The 9,470-nt window shown below is 44.4% G+C and overlaps 1 non-coding gene across 1 annotated transcript; it reads left to right on the forward strand.

Moving 5' to 3' along the window:
* Nucleotides 1–9,157: 9,157 nt before the first annotated feature.
* TRNAN-GUU (transfer RNA asparagine (anticodon GUU)) lies at nt 9,158–9,231 on the forward strand. The gene has a single exon. It is a non-coding gene; the product is annotated as a tRNA-Asn (tRNA).
* Nucleotides 9,232–9,470: the final 239 nt, after the last annotated feature.

Here is a 9,470-nt window from a genome sequence, read left to right on the forward strand (position 1 = left end):
TCGGGGGATACAACTGGGGAAGGAGGACCAGTACCTCGCTCAGGTGGCCTCACCTGCTATGCTGAACAGGAGCCTTGTGGGGAATTCGAATATCGGAAGGGATAGGCAAGGAAGAGGGAAGGAAACGGCCTTGGCTTTTAGTTAGGTACCATCCCGGCATTTGCCTGGAGGAGAAGTGGGAAGCCACGGAAAACCAGTTCCAGGATTGCTGAGATGAGAATCGAACACCCCCCTCCCTCTACTCAACTGACCTCCCGAGGCTGAGCAGACCCCGTTCCAGCCCTCGTACTACTTTTCAAGTTTCGTGGCAGAGCCGGGAATCGAACTCAGGCCTCCGGAGTTTGCAGGTAATCACACTAACCACTACACCACGGAGGCGGACAGTGATTTTTTACAACTTCAACAAAAATATACTGTACCTGTTTACTTTTCCGTTCGAATTCTGAATTATTAATATGATATAAGATTTTTAATTAATTACGATGGAGTCAAGCCTCTCTGGCTCAGGCGGCAGCACGTCGGCCTCAACGCTAGGTTCCGTGGTTCAAATCCCGATCAATCCATGTGAGCTCTGTGCTGGTTTTCCATGCCATCTTTCATTCCAGCAACACTATCCGTAACATCTCATCTGTCAGTCATTAATCATTGCCCCAGAGGCAGGCTTCGGCAGCCGGCATAGTTCCTATTCTCACCGCTAGATGGAGGCTTTATTAATTCCACTCCATTCAAAACTGGACAGACTGTGGATTTTCAGTTAAACTATAGTATGGCAAGTATAGGAGGCTACAAATGACAGACAGAAGAAAATTCGTGTATTTAATGGACGACCCTCATTCTAAGTAGAAACTGTCAATGAACTTATATCGAAATCTATCTTGAATTATTTCCACGAAAATAAATAAATAAATAAATAAATGAAAATGAAAACCTACAACCTGTTTTCCAGTCATTGACCGGGTCAGGGATGGAATGAATGAAGCAGATATAGGCTATTAGTACGATGGGGTCGCCACTCCCAAAGTGATTTATTAATGAATGATAGATGCTATGAAATGAGAATGGAGAGTGTTGCTGGAATGAAAGGTGACAGGGAAAACCGGAGTACCCGGAGATAAACCTGTCCCGCCTCCGCTTTGTCCAGCACAAATCTCACGTGGAGTGACCGGGATTTGAACCACGGTATAAATAAATAAATAAATAAATAAATAAATAAATAAATAAATAAATAAATGGGATATGATTTTTTTAAATAAGGGCGTTGCAGTCGTGTAGCTAACCTGTACGCTGGAGTGTGCATCTTTAACATGTTAAAGATTATTGAATCGCCCGCCGCATGTGAGATACGGTCTGTAATACGTTTTTTGAGTGCAAGAAACATGCCGGCTGCAGACGTTCATCGTCAGCTTCGCGAGGTGTACGGTGATAGTGCAATGAGCGAAGGTGAAGTGCGAAAATGGGCAGGATAGTTCAAATGTGGCTGTGAAAATGTTCGTGATGGAGAACGCTCAGGTCGATCATCTGTAATCGCAGATTTGGTGACTGCAATTGACACGAAAATCACGAGGGCAGAATATTCACGATAACCACTCTCTCAGAGGATTTTCCTCAAGTGTGTAGGTGTCCGACATGCGGTTCAGAACAAAAGATGCGGTATGCTGACAAAGGGAATTTTGCTCCTTCACGATAACGAAGGCCTCACACTGCTGTCCAGCCTTGGGAACTGATTGACTCTTTCAGATGGGAAGTTTTGGATCACCCACCGTATAGCCGTGAACTTGCTCTGAGCGATTTCCACCTTTTTTTGGCAGCTGAAACATCATGTTGGTGGGAAGCGCTTCAACGACGATGAAGAAGTTAAAAGGGCCGTGAACTCCTGGCTATCAGAGCAGGTGGCAGACTTCTCTGAAGAGGGATCTCGAAAGTGTTAAGGTATGACAAGTATCTAAACAAACAAGGCAACTATGTAGAAAAATAAAGAAACGTGTATAAAACCTAAAAATAAATGCGGTTTGAAAATAAAATGTTTGATTAATTTTATAAAATTGAACGGCCCTAAATTAAAAACAACCTTTGTACGTACATCAACCAAGTAATCATCACTGATCTGCATTTCGTGCCAGATGTTTACCTAGTCTTTTATTAAATGATTCGAAGAAGTTTATCACAGGAAACAAATGTTTATGATTTTAAAATAAGGACAGATGCAATGAAAGGTGAAAAGGAATAACAGTCTACGGTAAGGTATAAAAAGCTAGAAGGGAACATAATCGTAGGATCTTAATGCTGAAAGAGATACATTAGGAGCTAAAAGGAACACTGATGTAGAAAACACATACCATACATTAAGAGCTGAAAAGGATCAATATTCTACAGAAAAACCATATGAATAGGCATATTATGAACTAGAAAAAAACTGACTATAGGGAGTCAACATGAAATATACATGATTAGCTTAAATTAATCATGAAATTAAATGAAATGAAATGGCGTATGGCTTTTAGTGCCGGGAGTGTCCGAGGACAGATTCAGCTCGTCAGATGCAGGCTCCCGTAGGCGACCTGTGTGTCGTGGTGAGGATGAAATGATGATGAAGACGACACATACACCCAGTCCCCATGCCAGCGAAATTAACCAATTATGGTTAAAATTCCAGACCCTGCCGGGAATCGAACCCGGGACCTCGGTGACCAAAGGCCAGTAAGCTAACCATTTAGCCATGGAGCCGGAAAATTGATAATTAATCTAGAGATTTAAGATAAAACATATATTAAGAGCTAAATTGGATCATTGTCCTAAGAAAACATAATACCCCATTACACTACAGCCATATGGGACTTTGCCTACCAAATGACAGGAATAAAGTAAAAAGAAAAAGACACAAGTAAATTAATGAGCTAGAATGATACCTTAGTCATTGTCGTTACGAGATGTAAAGCATAATTAATCTAACACAATTAATTACTAATAATTAATTAAACAACACAAGAATAAGTACATAACAAGCTAGAATATAATATTTGTCTAGAAAGTTCTTCTTCTTAATCTGTTTACCCTCCAGGGTCGGATTTCCCTCGGACTCAGCGAGGGATCCTACCTCTACCGCCTCAAGGGCAGCTTCAGACTCTGGTTCGGGCGATACAACTGAGGAGAATGACCAGTACCTCGCTCAGGCGGTCTCACCTGCTATGTTGAACAGTGGCCTTGCGGGAGGGGGGGTGGAAAGATTTTTTTTTTGCTAGGGGCTTTACGTCGCACCGACACAGATAGGTCTTATGGCGACGATGGGATAGGAAAGGCCTAGGAGTTGGAAGGAAGCGGCCGTGGCCTTAATTAAGGTACAGCCCCAGCATTTGCCTGGTGTGAAAATGGGAAACCGCGGAAAACCATCTTCAGGGCTGCCGATAGTGGGATTCGAACCTACTATCTCCCGGATGCGAGCTCACAGCCGTGCGCCTCTACGCGCACGGCCAACTCGCCCGGTGGTGGAAAGATTGGAAGCGATAGACAAGGAAGAGGGAAGGAAGCGGCCGTAGGGACCATCCCGGCATTTGCCTGGAGGAGAAGTGGGAAACTATGGAAAAACATTTCAAGGATGGCTGAGGTGGGAATCGAACCCATCTCTACTCAGTTGACCTCTCGAGGCTGAGTGGACCCTGTTCCAGCCCTCGTACCACTTTTCAAATTTCGTGCCAGAGCCGGGAATCGAACTCGGGCCTCCGAGAGTGGCAGTTAATCACACTAACCACTACACATCACAGAGGCGGCTAGTCTAGAAAGTTAATGTCAAATATACATGAAGAGCTGAAATGGATCAATATTCTAGGGAATTAACACAATGGGAAAATTACGAGCTGGAATAAAATATAAATCTAGATATTTAACTTAAAATATTCATGAAGAGATGAAATGTATTTTTATTCTAGGGAATAACATGTCTACCATATAGGAATATTACTGACGTTATTGGTTTTACGTCCCACTAACTTACATATATTATATATTAAATGGAGCCAAATGGTCAAGAGGTTTTACAGTTTTATTGACATTACTTAGGATATTTTTGTGTTTAAAGTACGGATTATTTTGAGCGGAATTTAGTTAGTGATATTGCTCTCTCTTTACAACTACAGTACTAACTGCTTTTACGAATTACGAAAACAACCTAGAAATGTAATACACAAAATAACCAAGATAAAGTCATAAAATCTTAAATTAATCATCAGGAGATAGTTTGGGCAGTCCTGGTTTCCAGCTGGTCTGACCTGATGGCACTATTTGCACCACATGCCACCTGTACTATCTGCGCGGCGGTCGACTCTGGCACAAGTGTATCCAATTGCTGCCTCGAACTGCTCTTCCTACTGAGATTTCAGTACTGGATATATTTCACGACCTCCCAGTTGAAAGTCTCAGCTGGCTTTTACAAATAGCTTATGGCATCTTCGTAAGGTTTCTATTCTCTAGAAAAAGCTTAAAGTGGTTTCCCGGCATTGTGTTGCGGAAAACCTTCAGTGGGTTATTGCGGCATTGAACCACTAGCAGAAAATTAAAAGTGACAGTGGAGATACAGCATTTCCGTGGCATTCCAATACTCGAAATATAGGAGAATATATTCGGAAGATGTTTACCTTGCTGACTCAGATGGACTCTGTAAAATGTCTGCAGACAATTGTAATCTTTTTATTGCCCGCAGTACAGCCGCCCAGGGAGTTACATCTGAAATATCTACCGTGGAGCCAGGACTCTCAGACTAGCCGGAAGAAAGGTTTGCTATTCTAACTCCTGTCTTTTTATTATGAAAGGTTTGCGATGTTTCCCTTTGCGCGTTTCTCTCGCATCAGTGCAATTACTTTACGTACATTTCTGAATCTTAACAAACTGTGTCGGTGGAAATTCGCACAGTGACTGCTGGCACTGCGCATTTTTACGCCAGCCTTTGTCAATAGACAGCACGCTCCATTTCACAATAATAATGAGCAGTGTAAGACTTATATTGCCACTCTTAAAACAAATAAACACATTTCTGCAATAAATTTAATGTAATTGTAGGAAGCTCAGAAGGCTCGCTTCCAAGTTATATGTGGATGACATTGTATCTGTTGAGATTTGTTGTAACTTATTCTTTGCTTTGTAGGAATCTTATTAGAAACATGTAACATCACTAAACACTGCACGAAATGAACACAAGGTATAGAAAATGACAAAGGATACGTGAAATAGACCGGATAAAATAAGTAGAAACGTTCCTTATTAGAACACATTTGAGATCTACAGTACGGCCAGAAAGGACAGAAATTCTATTTACACATCACTGAAATGAAGTGGGGTATGGTTTTTAAAGCCGGGAATGTCCGAGAACATGTGCAGGTCTTTTGAGTTCACGCCCGTAGGGGACCTGCGAGTTGTGATGAGGATAATATGATGATGAAGACAACACATACACCGAGTTCCCGAGTCAGCAGAATTAACCAATGCTGGTTAAAATTCTCGACCCTGCGAAAATCAAACCCGGGATCCCTGTGACCAAAGGCCAGCAGCTAACCATTTAGCCATGGAGACAAACTACACATCACTTAACAGCATTATTTCCCAACAACTAATATGTGTGTGTGCGTCCAACCCGTGTTCCGTTTTTCTACTGGGTCGGGTTTGAAGTGAGATGAATCTTCGTAGCGAGCTTCCACGACCGGATGCCCTTCCTGACGTCAACTTTATCACAGGAGCTAATGGGATGAAACGAATAACATGATGTATGATAGCAGTAACAGAGCCTCCGTGGCTCAGGTGGCAACGCGCCGGCCCCTCACCACTGGGTTCCGTGGTTCAAATCCCGGTCAATCCATGTGAGATTTGTGCTGGACAAAGCGGAGGTGGGACAGGTTTTCTCCGGGTACTCCGGTTTTCCCTGTCGTCCTTGATTCCAGCAACACTCTCCAGTATAATTTCATTTCATCTGCCATTCATTAATCATTGCCCCAGAGGACTGCGACAGGCTTCGGCAGCCGGCATCATTCCTAACCTCACCGCTAGATTGGGGCTTCTTCATTCCATTCCTAACCCGGTCGAATGACTAGAAACAGGCTGTGGATTTTCATGCTAGTAGTAAGGGAGAGGGAGAAATCCGTGCCGGCACAGAGCCTACTCCTGTCGAATAGCACCAAGGGGTCTGTTCAAGGCTTAACATCCCCGTCCGACGGACGAATCAATCGACAGCGTCATCTGCCTTCACACCATATCATATGAACACCGCGGAGAGGTTTGGAATTGAATTCAGGCTTTTAGCACACAATCTAGTGATTATAAATTGTACGTATACCAGAACATCTTCTACCCGTCACCAGATGAATTCCTTTTCGACCAACGGGACGCGAACCGTGGTGTCAGACAATAAAAACTTCATTTGACGCCTTAACGGTCATGGACCACCAGGCGGGCATTCCAAAAACTAATGCCCATTAAATAAATAAATAAATAAATAAATAAATAAATAAATAAATAAATAAATGTCCGCCTCTGTGGTGTAGTGGTTAGTGTAATTAGCTGCCACCCCCAGAGGTCCGCGTTAAATTCCCGGCTCTGCCACAAAATTTGAAAAGTGGTACGAGGGCTGGAACGGGGTCCAGTCAGCCTCGGGGGGTCAATTGAGTAGAGGTAGGTTCGATTCCCACATCAGCCATCCTAGAAGTGGTTTTCGTGGTTTTCTGTGGTTTCCCACTTCTCCTCCAGGCAAATGTCGGGATGATACCTAAGGCCACGGCCGCTTCCTTCCCTCTTCCTTGTCTATTCCTTCCAATGTTCCCATCCCCTCCGCAAGGCTCCTGTTCAGCATAGCAGGTGAGGCCGCCTGGGCGAGGTACTGGTCATCCTCCCCAGTTGTATCCCCAACCCAAAGTCTGAAGCTAAAGGACACTGCCCTTGAGGTGGTAGAGGTGGGATCCCTCGCTGAGTCCGAGGGAAAAACCGACCCTGGAGGGTAAACAGAGAAAGGGGAAGAAGAAGAAGAAGAAGAATCAATTAAATTAATAGATAAAAATAATATACCGCGGTACAGGTACATTCTTGGCGAGGAGTTGCAGCTCTCAGAAGACCTCTACAGAACGAGTTGGCCTTGCGTTTAGGGTCGCGCAACTGTGAGCTTGCAATCAGGAAATAGTGGGTTCGAACCCCACTGTCGGCAGCCCTCAAGATGGTTTTCAATACTTTCCCATTTTCATACGAGGCAAATGCTATACCTTAATTAAGGCCACGGCGCTTCCTTCCCACTGCTAGTCCTTTCCTGCCAATCGTCGCCATAACACCTGTCTGTGTCGGTGCGGTGTAAAGCAAATCGTAAAAAACAAAACATCGGGTCTTGTTATTCTTTCTTTCCATTCTTATTCCATTTACCGTCCAGGGTTGGTTTTTCCCTTGGACTCAACGAGGTATCCCACCTCTAGCTCCTCAAGGACAGTGTCCAGGAGCGTGAGACTTTGGGTCAGAGTCACAACTGGGGAGGAGGACCAGTACATCACCCAGGGCGGCCTCACCTGCTATGCTGAACAGGGGCATTATAGGGGGATAGGAATAATGGAAGGTACCGGTATAGGGAAGAAAGTGGCCATAGCCTTCAGTTAGGTACCATCCGACGTTTGCCTGGAGGATAAGTGGGAAACCACGGAAAACCACGGAAAACCACTTCGGGGATGACTGAGGTTGACCTCTTGAAGATGAGTGGACCTCGTTTAATCCCTCGAATGACTTTTCAAATTTCGTGGCAGAGCCGGGAATCGAAGCCGGGCCGAACCTCCGTGGGTGGCAGCTAATTAAACTAACCACTACACCACAGAGGTGGACTATGATATAATAATAATTATGATCATGACTTCTTCCAAGCTAGGGTGCCTCGTCCTCTCTTGTACTTAACTACATCTAAGCATCTCATCTTACAACTATAATCTACACATTCATTAACTAAATACTCTAACACCGTTAGTTGGACTCAGATTGTAGCATGGATAGAAGAATATAAGTAGTATAGTATGTCCCTCTCTGAGATGTAATGGGTAGTGTGATTACTTGCCAATCCCGAAGGGTCGGGCTTGATTTCCGGCTCTGCCATGAAATTTGAAAAGTGTTTCGAGGGGTGGAACGGGGTCCACTCAGCCTCGTGAGGTCAACTGAGTAGAAGGTTGGGGGGTGGGGGGTGGCACGATTCTCACCTCAGCCATCCTCGAAGTGGTTTTCTGTGGTTTCCCACTTCTCCTCCAGGAAAATGCCGGGATGGTACCTAATTTAAGGCCACAGCTTCTTCCTTCCCGCATCCTTGTCTATTCATTCCTATCTCCCCACCCCCAACAAGTCCCCTATTCAGCATAGCAGGTAAGGCCGCTTAGTACTCCTCCCCATCTGTATCCCCAAACCAAAGTCTCACGCTCCAGGACAATGCCTTTGAGGTGGTAGAGGTGGAATCCTTCGCTGAGTCCGAGAGGAAAGCAAACCCTGGATGGTAAACGGATTAAGAAAGAAAGAAAGAAAGAAAAGAAAGTAATACTAATTAGTATGGTTCTTAGTTCCTTTTTTTTCGCGACGTAAAACAACTAGCAAAAAAAAAAGTTCCTTTTTGAATTGCATACGAATAATATTTTTCATATTCCATGCTAATTATTATTACATTTTTATTTCCCACCTCTTCCGCCTCAAGGGCAGTGTCCAGGAGCGTGAGACTTTGGGTTGGGGATACAACTGGGGAAGAGTACTAAGCGGCCTTACCTGCTATGCTGAGTAGTGGATTTGTGGGGGGGGGGGGGGGAGGATAGGAAAGAATAGACAAGGATGAGGGAAAGAAGTGGCCGTGGCCTTAAGTTAGGTACCATCCCGGCATTTGCCTGGATGAGAAGTGGCAAACCACGGAAAACCACTTCAGGTTGGCTGAGTTGGGAATCGAACCTGCCACTATTCATTTGAACTCTCGATGTTGAGTGGCCCTTTTTCAGCTCTCGTACCACTTTTCAAATTCCGTGGTAGAGCCGGATATCGAATTCGGGCATGGCAAGTATCACACTAAAAAGCGCATCACAGAGACGGCCAGAAAGTATGTTTTATTTCCCGTTAAACAGTAATGTTAAGGTGCCTATCGGCAAATAAAGTATACTTTGTCCTAATGGCAGTGCTCCCGTAAGCCTCCGTGGCGCAATCGGCTAGCGCGTTCGGCTGTTAACCGAAAGGTTGGTGGTTCGAGCCCACCCGGGGGCGCAAATATTTGTTGATTTTTATGGTATTTAGCAAGTAATGCTGTTACTGCCTATGCATTAACAACAATACAGATGTACGGATGATCTTACATTTTCTTCTAGCAGCACTTTGAGATTCGACTACAGTGATGAGAATAGCCGAATATCGTGCTGACGTCCATGTGGAGATGAATCTTCGTAGCGGATTCTCGGGACCGAGGAAAATGCAGGACGTACGGTTAATTCCTGTATAAGAGCAGA

Source organism: Anabrus simplex, chromosome 3, assembly GCF_040414725.1.
Source record: "Anabrus simplex isolate iqAnaSimp1 chromosome 3, ASM4041472v1, whole genome shotgun sequence".
Taxonomy (NCBI): Eukaryota; Metazoa; Arthropoda; class Insecta; order Orthoptera; family Tettigoniidae; genus Anabrus; species Anabrus simplex.